This window comes from Mesoplodon bidens (assembly GCF_964165515.1).
Source record: "Mesoplodon bidens genome assembly, chromosome: 18".
In the NCBI taxonomy this organism is placed as follows: Eukaryota; Metazoa; Chordata; class Mammalia; order Artiodactyla; family Ziphiidae; genus Mesoplodon; species Mesoplodon bidens.
In genome coordinates, this window is record NC_138175.1 from 21,898,666 (window position 1) to 21,917,336 (window position 18,671).

General features: G+C 43.1%; 1 protein-coding gene across 1 annotated transcript in view; it reads left to right on the forward strand.

The window, feature by feature from the left end:
• CDH11 (cadherin 11) overlaps positions 1 to 18,671 on the forward strand; it is a 144,803-nt gene that overhangs the window by 44,560 nt on the left and 81,572 nt on the right. The window contains exon 2 of the mRNA XM_081217522.1: positions 17,403 to 17,530. The gene's annotated coding sequence lies outside the window, so the exon portion shown is untranslated. The remainder of the gene's footprint in view (positions 1 to 17,402; positions 17,531 to 18,671) is intronic.

The window sequence follows — 18,671 nt, forward strand, 5'->3', positions numbered from 1 at the left end:
CCTCTCTGGGCTGTCCAGTACAAAGCTGGGCTGCACCCTCTCATGGCCCTGCAGACTTTGGTGTCCCCACAGGAGGTGCCCTAAGATCGAGGAGGAAACGTGCCTTGGAGATGGCATTGTCACCACCGGATCCTGACTCTCAAGGAAGACTCTAGGTGGCCAGCTGCTGCTCGGTGACCTTCGTGGTGGTGGAGTGAGTAGGCACTGGATTTAATGCGCCTGGCCTCTCCATCTGCCAGCCCGGGGGGGAAGGTGCCAGCGACACTGGCCAGCCTGGATGAGGGACAGGAGTAGTGGCACAGAGATCCCAGTAAAGGGAACTGGCTTTTGTGGGCACAAGCTCAGTGCCGTTTTATTTATGCCTTGCCCAGCTGTTGCAGCTGTCCCCTCCATACCTCTCTGTATGCTGTGCACTATTTCTGTACCTGCTACTCACGTCCTGACCTCCATATGATTCAGGGTTTGTTTTTAATTCTGGCTTGGGCGTTGCTGCTGCCAGAGCCAAGGCTCAAGGCTCAGCCTGGACTGCTGATCCTATGTTAGGAGTTTCCAAAAGTTTGTTTTGGCCCAGCTGTGAGAGAACTGGCGTGGGCTGGGCCCCGTTGCCAGATGGTGGTGCCTGGGGACATGCACTTGGGGCACTCTTCCCATCTCTGTCTTTGTCTGGTCTCCTCCTCATTAAATCTTCCTGGGTCTGTGGAGTTGACTACCAATTGGTGCCTGACCTACTTACAGGGAGCCACTACGTCCCCCTTTACTCATCATAGTAAATGGATCATAACGTCTGGTTCACTGTGATTCAAAGTAGACTCTTTAATTTTAGAGTCCTTTCTACCTCCTTGGGGTGTGTATTTCTGCATGTGGATACATATATGTATTCATGTGTGTGGATGCATGTACATCCAGGTGTGTGTGTGTGTGCGTGCGTGTGTGTGTGTGTGTGTGTGTTGTGCAGCTGCCTGAATGAAGGCTGGCGTTTTCCATTGCTATGTTGGGATTTTGCTTTTGGACAGCAGTCCCGTTGCTTTGTATCGAAGAATAGTTAAAGGGCTTGCTGTTTTCCCTGCGTCCATCTCCTTTCATTTTCCACTTGGAGCACTTTCTCTCAAGCCCGGGTGCTCGCATTTTCTGCTCTTGGTGTCAGCTCTGTTTGCCTCTCTTCTGCCAAAGGGCACCACGGAGTTACTCAAAGGACCTTTTGAACTGTTTGTTCAATGAATGAAGAGCTCATTCGGGACAGTTACTGGGACAGCACATGCTTCCAACTGGTCCCTGACTCATGCCTTTTGGCTTCTGCCTCTGCTCATCTCAGAAGCCACATGGGATGTTGGTTTTGTCGGTGTATCTCGGTGTCTGACCTTTTCAACACCATTTTATCATGTATTTTGAAAGATACTTTCCCCTAACAAACTGCATTTATAAAGTAATAACCAATCTGTGTTCTCATTTTTAATTAATCATATATACATAATTGTCAATAAGAGTTTCCAATCAGTATGAGTTAACATAATCAGAGTTAACATTTATTTATTTACCAAGCACCTTCTATAAGGCTGACCTCTGCCAGGTGCTGGGGATAGAAAAGTGAACAAGATTAGTGGGAGTCTTAGTGGGAGTTTCCAATATATAATATTCCTGTTAACTCATCATTTTAATTTGGGTAAAATTTATTGAGCACCCTCTGTGTGTTTGGAGTGGTGCCGAGTGCCTCGAGTGTATCACCTCTTTACCTGCTCAGAGCGGCCCGGTGAGTTAGGCATTAGAGACACACCACTTTTCACGTGAGGAAACTGACAAGAGTTACAGAGTTGAGTCACTCGCTCCAGGTCACACATTTAATTATAAGGCAGAGGATTTGAACTCAGGATTATAATACTCTAAAACTTTCCCATGGATATTACAGTCACCAACTCCCTGAATTCCTTCCTTTTCTTTTCTACTGGGTAGGTGTTTGCTTTTGTGGGCAGGAGAGTGCCCTATGTTTTCTCCATGTTCTACTGCTTCTAGTTTAGGGTTTTCCCCTCAGTTTTACTGAGATATAATTGACATATAACATTGTACTAGTCCCAAGGTGTACAATATAATGATTTGATATAAGTATACATTGCAAAATGATTACCACACTTAATTAACATCAATCACCTCACACAGTTACAAATTTTTGTTCTTGTGATGAGAACTTTTAAGATCTACTCTCTTCACAACTTTCGAATATATAATACATGATTGTTTGAAGTCTCTGTTTATAGTTTAGTTTGAAGTCTCTGAAAACCCTAAGTACAAATGAGTCTGTTGCCTCATAGAATAAATGGAGCTTCAAGTTTCCTAAGACATTCAACTTACTCACCTCCTGATTGCTTAGATGGGGAAACTGAGTAGCAAAGGGGCTTGCCCATGGTCACACAGTGTCAGAGTCTGAGCTTGAACTCAGCACCCCTGATGTGCAGGCCAGTTGTGTTGATCACAGCACGTTTCCTTGTTACTGGCTAATTGATTCCGAGCTAGGAGGCACATCTCAAGATATCTTCTGGGTAATTCTATCCAGGCATGAGGTTAGAGCAGCCAAAATTAGATGATGATGCAAGCTCATTAAGTGCAAGGTCTATTTTGTCCACCCCTTTGTCCCCAGTCTCCAGCATATCCCCACGTCCACCCTAGGAGGTCAGCAGGTGTGTGTTGGATGAATGAACTGGATGAAATGAAGGGGGGCCTCCAGGGATAATCCTCTTGTGCTATCTTTTTGGTAGTTGCTGACCTCCCTTCTTGGATTCTTCCATACCACAGGGTACTTTAGAATCAAATTGATGGTATCGGTATTTAATTTGACACTTCGATGATTCAGTCATTTAGTATCAAAAACTATTTTCCTGTTTCTATTTTGGAATAAATTGGCTGCTTCTTTTGGTACCTCTTGACAGAATAGGGTTTTTTTGTTTGTTTTTTGTTTTTTGGGGTTTTTTTTTTTTTTGGCTGTACGGGAAATTGATAGAGGGATCTCAGTTATTAGACCACTAGTTCGCTTTGGGTGTGGCCAGCTCACATACCTTCCTTGCGAGAGAGACACTTCGAGTTGCATGATGAGACTATAAAATTACAAATTTATGTCTAGGACAGATAATATTTTTAAAAATTATAAAGAAATGAGGAGGAGAGGAAAAAAAACACCCATGGTTCATTCACTCTGACTCATAAATTGTCCTTATTTTTTTCCTCCCTTCCAGTACTCAACTTAGTCAGGAATATTTTTACATCATCATAATTGGAGTAAAGACTGTGTTTCATAATGAACCACACTGAAATATCCCAACATGTTCTTCCACATTGCTTTACAATTCACATAATTTCAGCTTTGGGGAAGGACTGCTATTTCATGCAGGGTGTATACTGTGTCTTACTTAAAAGCTGTCCTATTACAAGAAGGCAATTTGGGCTTTATGTGAATGGAAAGATGTAATTCTTACTGGGAATCTGGGTGAAATAAAAGGCGATTAGAAAAGATTTGCAATACCTAGAAGGTCCTGTACTTCAAGTCAGTTATTCCATATCCATCAGCTTGTTAAAGCTCAAATGCTCTGTTTCCTTAATGAAAAAAAAAGAACACTTGAAACATGCATAGAGAAGCCTAGAATTGGTCAATACCAGAAGTTTTTTGGTCCTTTTTCTATTTTTAATAATTCAGATAGTTAAGATGCCTTTAAAAGCAAGCATCTTTCCTAATTGCCAGGAGCATTTTCCTCATTTCTGAAAATGGGTAGCATTTAACTGGCAGGCAAAACAGCCAAAGCAATAAACATTGAAAGCTAAGTACTTAGGAAAGCTAACCTGGTCTTTAAACTTCTTCAGGAAAAACAATCAGAAAGGCAGAAAACAGTTGAAGTAAATCCATCTGCTCACGTTCAGGTCAAAAACCTGTAAGGAGGAATAAAGACACAGACCTACTAGAGAATGGACTTGAGGATATGGGGAGGGGGAAGGGTAAGCTGGGACGAAGTGAGAGAGAGACATGGACATATCTACACTACCAAACGTAAGGTAGATGGCTAGTGGGAAGCAGCCGCAGAGCACAGGGAGATCAGCTCGGTGCTTTGTGACCACCTAGAGGGGTGGGATGGGGACGGTGGGAGGGAGACGCAAGAGGGAAGAGATATGGGAACATATGTATATGTATAACTGATTAAATGTGTTATAAAGCAGAAAAAAAATAAAATTAAACTTAAAAAAAAAAAACCAAAAAAACCCACCTGTAAGGATTAGTCCTTAAAGGAAGTTATGGGGTTTTAGGGGATGTGGCTGCAGAAGGGATCTGGTGACGAGCTGACTTGGAAGAGAAGGCTGGGAGAGCTTTCATTAATTCTGTTTGTGTCGTAATTCGGCGAGGTCACTGGCCCTTAGGCCACTAAAAACAGTCAGAGTCTCATAGATCCAAGCATGCTGTCACCTCTCCTCTCCTTTCCTTTCGTCGTGTCTTATTTTGGGAGCTCTCTTCATTCTTCTCACCCGCCTGCCTCCTCTGTAACTCTGCGCTTGCCTTGGAGAAGCCACTTGTCCCCGTGTGTCGGGCATGAGAGGGAAGGCAGGGAATGTCAGGACCCCCACTCACCTTGCAGTTATCAGATCCATCCTTCCTTCCAGCCTCCTTCCCTCCCCCTACCTTTCTGTCTCACCTTAACTTGGCCCCCAATTCTATGTGTTTATCTCTGCAAAGAAACTGGCACATAGAACTACTCAATATGTAATTATTGAATCAGTGGAGGAAAGAATGAATGAATGAATGGTGAGAGCTGTGGAGAAGGCAGTGTTCTAGTGAGGGAACAGTGGGGCTAGAAGGATCTCTCCGTCCCTTCAGTGTACATCCCATCACTGTTGTAATACCCTCCTCTTTCCACTCTCTTGTGCCCACCCCCACTTCCTATGTAATATGTCACCTGTTCATGTATGTGTTCTGTCTAGTCATCTGTCTGTTGTTGTGTACATCTGTCCCTATCTAAACATGCACATCCACTCAGCATGAGGTTCTGTAAAAATTCCAAGGAGTCATTTAACTCCTGGATTCATTATTTCTATTTTTCCCCTCTTGATTCTGTGAATTTCATGCAGATTTTTGTGAATAAAATCTTACTCCCAACCCTGCTATGTATAAAATGGACAAAACAGAGCCTGTGTGAATTAAATAGAAGAAAGGAGGAAGCTGTGGGGATCCCAGAACCCTCCACCCATACTGCCCTCACCCACCATAGCCTGCAGTAGCCTTTGGGGTATCTGGGAATTACCGAGTCTCTGCTAAACACAATTAATAGAATCACTGGATTAGATCACCACTGAGTTTCCATTTTGCCCTTACATCCCGTGATTTGTGATGTCCCTCAAACTTCAAGTCTGTGTCTCTGTGTTTAAGGTTTGTAGCAAATGCAGATAATCATGCAGTGGGTGCTATAGGAGCTAAAATTAACGCAGACAACAGAGCTTCCGCTCTTCATAAGCTCACAGGGATTGGGGATGGCAGACAAATGTAATTATTCCCTAAAACAATGAGGTATCCTAGGACTTAAGGCCAGAATGGCTGATAAAGATTGTAAGCAGTAGGTATTGCCTCTCATTCCATCAAATACTGATTGAGCATCACAGCTGATTTAAAGGGATCCTAAGATTAAAACCATTTTAAATTTTCTGTGTCATTCGTCACTAATGGTTTGCTGTTTATTTTTCTGTTCACGTCCTAACTCTGCCACTGGATGAAAGCTCTGCAGAAATAGCAGCCGTGATGTTTGTACTCTAGGGTCTTGAGCAGGATCTGGCACATAGTAGATACTCAAGAAACACTGATGGACAGGTTGAAGGGTTGGTAGGGATGATGCTGTGATGAGCTGTGTGTGTAAAGTTGGGAAAGGAAGGTGAATTATCAGAAGGTAATCATTTTGTTAGGGCCTTGGAGGACAAGAAGTTTATAAAGATGAAAAGATGAAAATGCATTCTGTGTAAGGCAAAAGCGGGAGCAATGGTAGGGAAGAGTGAGATCGTATGGGAAGTTGAGCAAGAAAAGATCAGTTCCTGGAAGGAGCTGCCCTAGGTGAAGCTGAAGGCCAGCTGAGCTCGCTCATGAAGGGCCTTCCCTGGGGGTCAGGGTGAGGTGAGTATGGAAGCCCTGGAGTCAGATTGCCTGGGTTTGAAGCCTTATAAGCTGGGAGACTGGGGTACATTAACTCAGCCTCTCTGTTTTATGTTTCTCCATTTTCAAATTAATGTGATGATCCATGTAAGCACAGGACCTAGAATAAAACAGGCTTGCTTGTTGTTAAAAACAGAAGAGGCCAACCCAAGGAGACATTCGATGCTTTGAAATCAGGAGTGGCACAAGCAGACTCATGGTGTAGAGTGAGCATGTAGCAGCATGTGGAGGATGGACTGGCTCTCAAGTCCTCCTGGGAGAAAGATGCTGCCTGCATCCCCCCCCAACCCCTTCCTTCCCTTACCTGCTAGAGACTCTGAGTGTCCTCCATGTGCCGGCACTGCCAAATAATTCTGGTTCCATTATGTTTACTCTCAGGATATTGCTCGTTGCCTAAGGCAGGGTCATCTGTGTGAGAACCAATGGGATAAATGACTGTCTGGCACCAGTATCTGGAGTAGCTGTGATCTCACTGAGGACCAGTCCTCCCTTCATGGGCACGTGGTCCTGCACCTGATGGTGTTTTCCTGTCCCTTTGTGTGACGCAGCCCTGGCAAGTGTATGACTTCTCAGCCCGAGCTCTGCCTGCGAACCTTGGTTCGAATTATTTTATGCTCTGTCATCTCTCCTTTTCTCACTTTAGTTATGTAAAGCAGTACTATATGTTTTCTGTGCTATATGCATCTTTGCAGGCAGCCTTAACTTCCCTTTGGAATAAAATGGGATGTGCTTAAACTGCATGACATGAATTGTAGGGAGAGGCAGGGTGGGTTCTGTACCCAGTGAGTTTTCAACCTAGTTTCTTCTCCAGGAAGACCTAGATTCCTGGAGATTTCTAGACTCTGCTCTCACCTCCACCACCAGGTGGGGACTGACATTTGTCTCTTCCTGTCATTCTGTCTCTGCCCTTGGAAGAGAACCAAGGTCATTCCCCTCACACATAGGATCTGACACTGGGTATGGATGAGGATCCTGCAGAGAAACTGTGGGATGTCTGGGGCGGGGTCTCTGTGGGCCCTGCGCCTCACCCACTTCCCACTCGGGGCCTCAGTCTCTCTTCCATAAAATAATGGCAGCGTGACGGATCAGCGTCCCCCTCCTTCAGTCGTTCATGTTTGTCTTCACAATATCTGGGTACCACCCACACTGTTATTTACTTAATATTTTCTTTTGACTTATTCTGCTTCCCTTAAATATTTTTAAAGAGCATTATATCATTATCATTGATGGCAAACTAGTACCTCTTATCATAAATAGAAGGCAACCCCCAAATAGATAAAATTAAAAGCAAACTATAATACAGTTGAGTCTACTCTGAGCCTGAGACTGCCTCTTCTGTTAAAAGAGATTTGCTCAGGAATCACTGCAAATGGAGACATTCCCTTTGCTGAGATCAGGATTGAAAGGTAATTGAAAAGGTACTTCTCTGCTTCCTGATTCATTGTCATTTAATGCCAATAATAATAATAGTAATTTGTTGGGCCCCTATGGTGTCAGGCATTGCACTATTTTTTGTATGTCTTTATACAGAGTCTGTATAACAGAAAAGTGATAAATTTTTGATCATGATGATGTTGATGAATATTTAGTGAACAATTAATTTGTGCCAGAAACAGTAGTATACTTTACATGTATTATCTCATTTGTCCTCACCATCAGGGGCTCTGTGGGGTGTTGTAGTGCCCGTGTTACAGGTAAGGAAACAGTCCTAAGTCATGCAGCCGGTGAGGAGTCAAACCCCATATCGGGAACAGGCAGGACTCTGAGTTCACACCCCAGCAGAGGCTGTGCTTCCTGCCAGGATCTGTCTAATCCACAGTGTGGACCCCCTGCTCTCTTCCTGCTTGCTGGGTGACACGCCCACTTGGTTTGGCTCCCGGACAGGGTCTTCCGGCTTTCTGCAAGGTGACCAGACTATCTTGTCAGGGACTGTGAAACCTGGCTGTGTTTACATGCCTCCCCAAGAGCTAAAGGAAGACTTTGCTTGCCCTCATGATCCCCTGCACATGCAGTGTCCTCTTAAAGATGGCTTCATCATGATACCAGGTTTGCCCCATGAAAACACAAACTCATAATGACTATTAGAGAGGGAAAGATCCTAGAGATCTTCTAGCTCACTATTTTCCCAACTGTGGTCAGAACTCTGCTGGAAGGAGTTGGGCTGCTTTTAGCTGGGGAACTGACTCTTTCAATTACAGAATTTTGTAGACTCAGAATAGGAAAGGACCTTACTGACCATCAAGTCCAGCCCAGTCCCCAGGGTCAAAATTTTGTATAAGCTGCTGGATAAGGAATATGGTTTAAATATTTTAAGAAACAAGTGATCAACATGTTAATAGTGTGTGTGTGTAACTTACACACTTACAGTTTCACACAGCTACAGATATCAAAGCCCAGATATCAAAGCCAGATATCCAGCCCAGGCTGAATTTTGAAAACCTGTTTCAAAATTCAGCCTGGTTTTCTTGGCTGAAGTCTTAAGACAGAGATTTAATAAGTGGATATTGCAGTGGAGGACCTCACAGAGCCTCTGATTTGAGTACAGATAGGACCATTTGCCTGTCACTTCCACACTAATGATCCAAACCCAGTCTAATAAGATGACCCAACTCTACACAGCTGTGGACAATGCCATTTTTCTCTTCATTTTCCGTTCTTATCATTGAAATTGGTAAAAATGGACTTCACTTGTAATCATTTGAAAAATTTTTTAAAAGATGAAAAGAAAGAAAGGGATGATGGTATGTGTGTGTGTGTGGGTGTGTGTGGGTGTGGGTGTGTGTAGGTGTGTGTGGGTGTGTACATCTGCCTGGGAGGAGAGTCCAGGGGGAACAGCCTAGATAAAGCTTCCTACGAGGATATTAGATTCTTGACATTGGCATGTGATTTTTCCCAAGATCTTTAAGAATGTCAAAATTGGTGCACACAAGTAGAGAATACTATTCCACCAATAAAATGCAGCAAACTATAGCTGAAACATTTTAATGGCCCACTTCCCCTGCTGAACCTGAATGAATCCAGTATACTTAATGAGGTGTGATAAGGATGCAGAGCGCCTGCTAGACTCGCTTGCTGGCTCGCATCAGCCTCTCTATGGCCAAATTCATATTTGTTGCTGAAGAAAATTTCAAGTTACCACCTAGTGTGGGCCTTCATTGGCACCTGTACACAGGTGGGACTTTGGTATTAAAGACTCATACGGGATCATTTGTTCAGAAGCTATTTGGGAGCATTAGTTTGTGCCTCTCTCCACCTGATTTACATTAAGCAAGAAAACATTCATGCTTCTTGCCCTTGTGGAGCTTGTAGACAATTTGAATTTGTACAGCTTGTATCTTCAGAGTAAGTGTCTAAGAAGAGATAAATAACAAAGTGACATTTTCTTCTTCTTAATTTAATTTCACATTGCAAAAGGACAGCCCCACCTAATTTTGAGAAGCCTGTTGCTTTCTGAGTGTAATGGCCTCAGAGAGAACCCTCTCCTATTATATCATAAATCAGTCTCATTGCTATGGCCAGTGCAGTTTTCTCTTTTTACTATGAGAAGATAGTAGGAGGCCGTGACTATTTCTAGCACATAGCAGAAAGTCTGCAGTGTGTGTGCGCGTGTGTGTGTGTGTGTGTGTAAATACTTCCCTGACTTTGTGAAAATCAACAGTTGCAAATAAGTGCTTTCTTGGTTGTATGGAAGTTGCTCAGATTTGATGAAACGTTAGAGATACTGTTTCAGGCCTTGGGTCATAGTCAGAGGTCTTTGCTGTTATCATTTCATTTGGGGGTGGTGCTTCATCAATGTTTGCTCTCTCTCTCTCTCTCTCTCTCTCTCTCTCTCTCTTCCTCTCTCCCTCTCTCCCTCCCTCTCTGTCTCTCTCTGGCCTGGTAAAGTGATGCATTCCTTGATTTTTTTTTTTTAATTATTGGACTATTTCCCTAAATTAGTGCCCTAATTGATGTCTGGAGAAAATAGTTGAGTGTAGCTGTTGGATGAATTGCTATAGATTCAAACTGCCTGTGTCCTGACTTTGCTGTTTAGTGGCTTTGTGAATGAGGGCAACTTTATTCAACATTTCTGTGCCTCAATTTCCTAGTTATGAAATATAATCATAGTACCTGATGTATCAGACTGTTATAGGATTAAATTATATATTATAGGAAAGGACTTAGCCCAGGACCTGGCACATTGCAAACTCTCAGTAAATGTTAGAAATCATCTCACCTGTTTGGATTAAGTTGTGTCTACATGACATGCAGCTCCTGGGGGTGTTGAAGAGCTGAAAGAGTTAGCATCACATGTACGTGACTATAATCATGCCCTTAAGTCCTCAAAGATGATTAAATGCTTCACTTGGCATCAGAGGTATTTGAGAAATATTGATCACACTTTTTCAAACTCAGTACATGTACCAACACATGGATTTACTGTCAGTCACTCAGGAAGTACCTATTGGTTACCCAGTCTTGTTAATAGCCAGTTGCTTACAAAATGATAGTCTATTTTACCGATCTTAACTATTTTAAAAAACAAAGTGGACAGCTCCATATTACTTTTATCAAGGCTGAATAATATGGGCCAAGTGAGTATATTATTATAGTCCTTTGGAAAAATTATGAATTTTATCTGACATTTGACATCAAGTGGATAAAAAGGCAATAGATTTTCAGTGTTTCAAAATTTTAAAAATACAGTTTTATGGTGGTTCTCTGGTTCACCTCTACCATTTCTCTATTTCTCCAATAGGCCAAGCCCTTTAGAGGGTTAGCAGGTTGACCCAGGCCAGACAAAAATGAGTATAAGATGTGATTTCTGTCTTCAAGGAGCTCAAAGCTTCCTTGGATGCAATGTTGGAAGGGGCAGACAGCCATAATAACAAAGAACTCTACCCGTGGGAGCAATCAAGACGGAATATGGAGTTCTGACGGAATCTGGAAGCCCTCCGAGTCCAGCACAGGGAGCAGGGTAAAGTGCCACCACAGTTACACCAACCGTGAAGGGGAGGGGAATTCAGCTGAGGGAACAGTACGTGCAGGGAGGAGCAGAGGTGCTTAGCCTGCCGGGCTCACCTGGGCAGGAGGTGAGGCCAGGACAGACGAGCGAGCAATGCGTAAGCTCTGTCGTCCAGTGCGGGCATTTCCTGACCTGGTAGGGAACCATTTAGAGTTTAAATATTCTCGAATTCTTTACGTAAAGATTGCTGTCCTTCTAAGAAGTAGGTGGCTCCTACCCAGAAGGAAGCTTCTGTCTTGTCCTGTGCATTACTGTCAAATGTTGAGCTCTTTGTTCATTCACAGCAAGGAGACAAATAAGCTAAATAAACTATGGAAGAGGTAAATACTGTTCCAGAACAGATGTGATTGTGTGTGCCCTACTTGCTTTGTTTACTCCAGCAATTCTTTCTGAAAGTTTTCCAAATTTCCCAGTAGATATCCCAGAAATTCTCCTGAAGTTGGGTTATATTTATTATTATTTGCTTGCCACTCCCTCCTTACCCCCCTCCCACCAAAAAACTAAATAAATAAAAAGTAAAAGTGCTGCTGTTTTAGGGCAAAAATAAAATATACTCTCTTGGAGAAAGACTTTTTATTTTCCTTCGATTCTAAGTGTTCCCGGGTTCTATAACAATATAAATAGACTTAAGTGTGTGTATGATTTTTATAGTGGATGTGTTTAGCTTTTCCCCCTTTTCTGATGTTGAATTCCTTTATTATTCAGTAGAGAAATCATCACGGCAAAGTAGGAAGGCAGATCTTTGGGAGCATGGGTAATTTAGATTTGCATTCCCATTCTGCTGCTAATTAGCTTTGTTATCTTGGACAAGTTATTTAACTTCTCTGAGGTTTAATTCCCTTCTCTTTTAGGAGGTAGGAACGGAATAAAACAAGCCCCGCCCAGTGCTGCTGGGAAGATTAATTAAAAGAAAAATGCACGTACAGGCACCAAGGCTATATATATTGGAGATATGTAGTGGGTGACAAATAAAACTGGAGCTCCCAGTATTGCAGTTGTTAATATGTTAAAGGGGAGAAAGCGAAACTCCATCATTTAGGCGAGAAATAGGGATAAAATGTAGAGTAGCAGGAGGTTTGCTCATATGCTAGATGACTGTTTGTTTATTCATTTCCCAAAGATATTACAAAGGCTGTGAATATTTATTTAGTTCTGCTCCCAATAGCCCTTCTAATAGGGAATTATTTGGGTACAACGAAAGACATTTGTAAATGCGGCTGATAAGACTGACACTGGACAAGGAGTGTTTTGTTGGACACAAGAATTCTATTGTCACTGGCTTCAGTTGTCAAGTGCCCCGGGGAACCCAGAATTTATGGTGACAGCACAATGGGCCTTTCAGGGCCCAGCAAAAGAGCTGTGAGATCCCGCTCCCCGGCTTTTCAGGGCTTCTAATCTTTTTATCGGGCCCGGACAATGCCGGATTCAGCTGCTGCCTGCGCCTCCTGACTGTCCATTGGCCATCAGGTATTGTGCGGTAATTACCATGGTGACAATGGACTCTCTCTACACCAGTCCATCGGTGCTTTGGAAAACGGCAAAGGTTGTCACTTTGTATTAGGCGCCTCTAAAGGCATGGCTTACTTAGAAAAACTACTAAAGAGAAAGAAAGATAATCATGCTAAGAGTTTGATTTAAAGGGCCACTGTGTCAAATCCATTTGTAACCCAGGAACTCTTTATGGATGTTTTCCCGTAATTACAGCCAGACGCTGGGCGTCATCCCTGCACAAGCAGTGAGTAGCCGGCCTTCGAGATTTTGCGGGAGCCCTGAGCTGTGGGCAGCTGGCACCCCTTAAAGTCCTATGGGAGCAGAGGTCTAAGCTGAGCCATTGTACTTTGAGGGATCCCTGAACTTCTTTAAAAACTCAGTTTCCTCATCTGAAAAGGAATGGCGTGGAAGAATGCTTATAGATTAATATTAATTATATATTCCGTGAATGTATATTAATATATGCAAATATATGATTATTAATCAATATATGAAAGCTTATCCATCTACCATAGGGCTTTGTGAACAGCAAATATACAATAAAAGGTAAAACTAATTTTTTAATCATGCACAACTGAAAAAGCACAATCTATACCTTTTCATAATCACAGCTACTAATCATTGAGTGCCTACTCTAAGTGAGGTATTGTATTTATTATCACTATTCTTTACAATAATCCTACAAAAGAGTTATTAATAGCCCCATTTTATAGTGAAGAAACTGAGGCTCAAAGAGTTCTTGCCAAAGTCAAATTAGCTTGGAAGAGGCAAAGCCTGGATTTTAAGTCCTGTCCCCTCACACTTAATAGCTTCTTCCCTCATTTTTATTTTTTAATCATAATCTACAAATTTATCTTACAAAATATGCTTCACCATATGGTTTTGGAACTTGGGCGATAACAGGAAAGAAAAACACCCAGTGGTGAGTATTTAATTGGGTTTATTCATCCCTTCAACAATGTCAGGCACATGTGACACCCATAAAAGGAAGAAGCCCCCATCTGCAGGGAACCCAGGCTCCACTGCCTGTGCCCCTTCTCCTGTCTGTGGAGCAAGAAAAACACACAGCAGTATCAACAAAACAACTTGGTGTTTCTAGACCAACAGAAAAGTATATGGCCTTTGCTTGACTTCTGTGCCCAATAAAAGTTTCAAAAACCTGATATTTTATTGTTTAATAGTAATGTATTTAATCATAGCTTGTATTACTCAGCTCCATACCAAAATATCTCAAATTCCCTGTTGTGTTGTTATACCAAAAAGTAGAAATTATGTTATCACATCCTAGAGAAACGGGCATAATTTACCCGGGGAAGTAGGTCTCGTTGTGGGTTCTTAAAGCTGGCAGGAAAGGAGTAGATTTTTTTAGTGATTTGGTCTGCTGCTTCCTTGCTCTATGAATTTGGATATTTACCACTTAGCCTCAGTTTTTTTCACCTGTAAAATGGAGCTGTCACTCTCTCCTTGGGCTACCCTGCTCCACTCAATGGCAATTCTTTTCCTTTTATACCCATCACCCCTGTGTCATACCTATATATACACAGTTAGTGGCCTGAGGATCCTGAAGCATGCACTGATGGACTAAGTGGGGTGGGGACTATTTTAATCTAATTCACATATACTTTCAGCCCTTACCCTCCCCCACAGCACTATATGTTGGTGTTTTTGTTGCTGGAGTGCTGTTGACAATGATCCTGGCACACACCTGGCCGGGCTGAGCCCACATTCCAGAAGAAGACCCACACATGGAGAGCTATAAGCCAGGGTATTTGATTTGGAGGAGAAATCCTGAGAGAGGGATGGCAGCATGACTCGTGGGTCAAAGGGAAGGATATGGCTCTGCATGTACTGAGTCTTCAATACAATCAGAGCTCAGCAAAAGAGATTTGCCACAATCACAACCCCATCTGTCCCTGAGTTTCCTCCTTGATTTTGATATGCTTGCCAAGTATTTTCTCCATCCCACTTTACACCCTTGGCTTCATGGTGTTCCTCTTCCTGATTTCTCAGTCTCTGAACTAATATATGGCATGGAGTGTCTTCGCCTCTAAGAGGTTCAGTGCTGTGGGTAGCCGAGCACAGCAGTGGAAGGGGCTGGTAGAGAGCAGTGGTTCCTGCCCTTGAAGAGGGCCCGTGATGGCACGCAAGCCTTGGGAAATGAAGGGAAGATGCCCTGAGAGTGGGTAGGAGTGGGTGCAGCAGGGCTGCGTTGTATTTTTCTGTCTCAAAAGGGACCACATGATTCCAGGCCTCAGGGTAGTCATTAGATGTGGGGCAGGTCTGGGGGGAGAGGGAAAGTGAACATTCCAGCCAAGAACACCAAAGCAGAAAGAGAACATCTGCACTATACCTGCCCAGCCCTCTCAAACCTAATGAACTCTTTTTTCCCATCAATTCTGTTAAAAGCCAAAAACAACTTAGGTTTCTTCTGTTCATTTTTTTCTAAGAAAGATGGTATAATTGTATACTAGAGACATTGTCCACAGAACCCAAAGACCCTCTTTCCCAAATGTTTGCACTGATCAGAATTCATAGACAATTCACTCATTTATTTTTGCTTTCCTTCCAAGTCTCTTAATTGTCAGTGCAAGCTTTTGGTGAAAGGAGTTTTAAAGGAGATATTTTGCAGGGAGGTAAAGAATGCAAGGCCAAGTGGGAGTTCAATTCGTTTTTATAGATTTGAGAAGTAAACTTTTAAAAGCACAATGCTGTATCATGAACTGATTGGAGACCAGAGAAGAAACACAGGCTATGAAATCTGCACTGCTGGATTCTGATCCCACCTTGGGTGTTATGGGCTGTACACCTCGGGCAAGAGTTTGACCTTTTTGAGTGGTGGGGTGAGATACCCTGATGAGTTCATGATACCCAGAGTGGATATATGCATTTAAAGAGAATACATTGGTAAGGACTGCAACAAATGCCCGTTCCATCCCTGTTTATGGTCTCCTATTCATCCATTTCTGGGTAGCATACCACCCCCAAGTTTAGTGTCTTATAACAACTATTTATCATTACCTCTTACAGTTGAGTTGAGTGAACTCATCTGGGCAGTTGTTACTTGGGCTGTCATGCTGTGTAGTCAGATGGCTGGAGTCCCATGAAGGTTTGAGTGGGTTGGATGTCCAAGATGACACCTTGACTTACCATCTGGCTCTTCACCTTGGATGCCTGGAACAGCTAGAGATGGCAGCTTCTCCACATGGCTAGCTGGAGCTTCCTCACAGCATGGAGGTCTAGAGCATTCAGACTTCAGACATGGCAGCTGACTTCTCCCAGAGCAAGCTTTCCAAGAACACAAGACAGGTTTTTATGACTCAGCTTCTGAAATCATATAGTATCACTTTTGCAGTGTTGCATTGGTTACCCAGGGGCAACTCGGAGTCACATGGAAGGGGACCACATAAGGGCATGAATGTCTGGGCGTGTGATTCATTGGGGGAGGGCTGCTGGAAACTGGCTACAACGTGGTTGCAAGTTGGGTCCTTCCTTATCAGTTATGTGCTGAATGAACTGCCCCCTGTGACTCCATGTGCATCTTTTTATGACTCCATGTGCATCTGCTACTCTATCTGTGACATCCTGGAAATAGCACACATTAGGACGGTTTTCCTGTTCTTGATACAGTCACCAAATCAAGGAGCCATGAACAGATTTCAGTAGATGTACAGTGCATCCTCAGCCCTTCACCAGAGGGTTTTTCACATGTTGTTGTCCTTGTTTGTTTTGGATAAGGCATTGTGTGTGAGGAGCTGTTAGGTGGAACCAAGATGAGGCAGGAAAAGTGGATTTAGGAAAAATGAAGGATAATAAAGTCAAAGTAAGAAGCTATTTAAGCCCTTAATGCAGCCCGAGTTGGCCCTAGAAGGTAGAAGTTCTGGAGAGGAAGGACATTCAAGAACTCCTTTATGCTGTTGTGTTAGGGAGGCTATGCCAGCCGCACCTTCCTTGGTTCAGTGCCTGGGTTTTGGAAGACGACAGCTGTTCAGACACTCCATATTCCTCTCTTCATTCATTCAGCAAATATACATTGAACAGCTGCTCTGGGCTAGGAAACGTGTTAGACACTTCAGGAGACGTGAAGATGAATCAGACCCGAATCCAGGCAGAACACAGCCCCACAAAGAAACTCCAGAATGTGGTGCAGAGCAGGAGGGGGGCGGAGAGGAACGTCGTCTTGACAAAGAATTGCAGCTCTGTCAGCCCAGTGCTCTGCTTTGCCAGCATGGGGATGACATCTCCTATCACAGCTGCCACCACTGTCACTCTTTGCCCTTGAGTCTGTCATTCCATGAGGATTCGACAGCACCAGAACAGTGCTTCTCCCTTTAGGAGGGAAGGAACTTGCTTTGGACGCCAGTAAAATGTGGATTCTATCAGCAACCAGCTCTAAGACTTCCTGTCTCCCCTACAGGTTTGTTGTTAGTGCTAGAGCAGATGCGTGTAAAGTATGTAGCGTATTATAAGAAGTTGGATGTATGACTGCTTTTATCTTTGTTATCAAAGTTCCAGATGCACAAATGGTTCATCAAACCATCCTGTGGGTACCTCTAAATCCATGACAAGTTTTTCCCACTTTGCACACAATTGTGATAATTTGTTTACATCTTTCTACACCTGAACCGTTATTGTCTGAGAAAAGTGTGTCCTATGCAACTGTGTACCCCAGTGTCTAGTAGTGTATCACTTTATTGATTCATGTCACCTCTAGGTTACTAACGATCCTTTCACTTTTTGCAGAAATCACTGTATATTCGGCTCAGTGGCCTCCTGACGATCATTCCTGTTGCCATTTGTTGAATGACCAATCAGATGGGTGGAGTTTTGCGTTATAGAAATTGGCAGCAAGTATCCAATGGGTGAAGAAGGTAAGATGGACCAGCGTTACTGAGTGTTTCAAATGTAACTATATTTGTGGAGATGGAAATGATGGCTTCCAGGCCCATCGCATAAACCTGCTGTGGTTTGAACCTTCACAAATCCAGAGTAGAATCTGACAGGGAAGTAGGCCTGGGCTTTGAGGAATGTGATTATTCACTGTTGCTATTGGGTTATCTCTATGGAGCACCTATTATGTTCCCGTACAAGGATGATGGTAGTTTTTTGTTTTGGGGTTTTTTTTGACTATAGAAGGTTCAGAGGAGGAAGAAGGAACTAAAGGGGGTTATAATGCCTTAGCAAGAGCTCGGCTGGATAGACTGACTAAGGCAACTGACATGTTGTTTTTTATCCCCTTTTCTTCTTTTGAAAAGAATTCTCTAAATATGTACAAGGTGGCTTACATCCCACAAGGAAAAGAGATCACTAGGAAGCTGAACCTTTTAGATCTCAAAAGACAGAGCACTAGATCATAAGCCAGGAGGATGACTTCAACTCCAAGACCTGGCTCTGCTGTTCATTGTCTGTGTGCCCCTAGGTTAAGGAGCTCTTCTCTGGGACACAAGGGTGGTTGCGTCCAGAGTCTCTAGCAGTCCTTAAGTCTTAGGATTCTATGAATGTATTTACCTCCTTTATCTGCTTTTAAGAATTAATTCTACCAGCATGACTTTCCACACTTTAGTGTCCTAGACCCATCCTTCCATGTGTCGGTGGCTCATCTCCACGTGCGTGTCCACCAAGTGCCTTAAATGCAGGGGCCAAATACAAGTCATGATTTTCTCCTCTAAAGCTTTACCTTGTCCTGTGTGCCACATTTCAGCCATAGCACCAAAATTCACTCACACCCAAAACATGGGAGGGCTCCCATATGCCTCCCAACCCCTAACTCCAATAGCAATTGATTCCTGTTGATTTACTCTCTATCTCTGAAACATTTTTATTTTTCTCTATCCCCACTGCCACCAACCAAATGCAAGCCAGATCCCCTTTCTCCAAGATTTTGCCACAGTTGCCACCTAACAGATCTTTTTGCCTCCAGTGTTACTTCTCCCCACCATCAGCTCCAGCATGATCCATCTTTCATACATATCCTGAACAGTGTCCCTAAATCCAGAAATTATGTTACTTTGC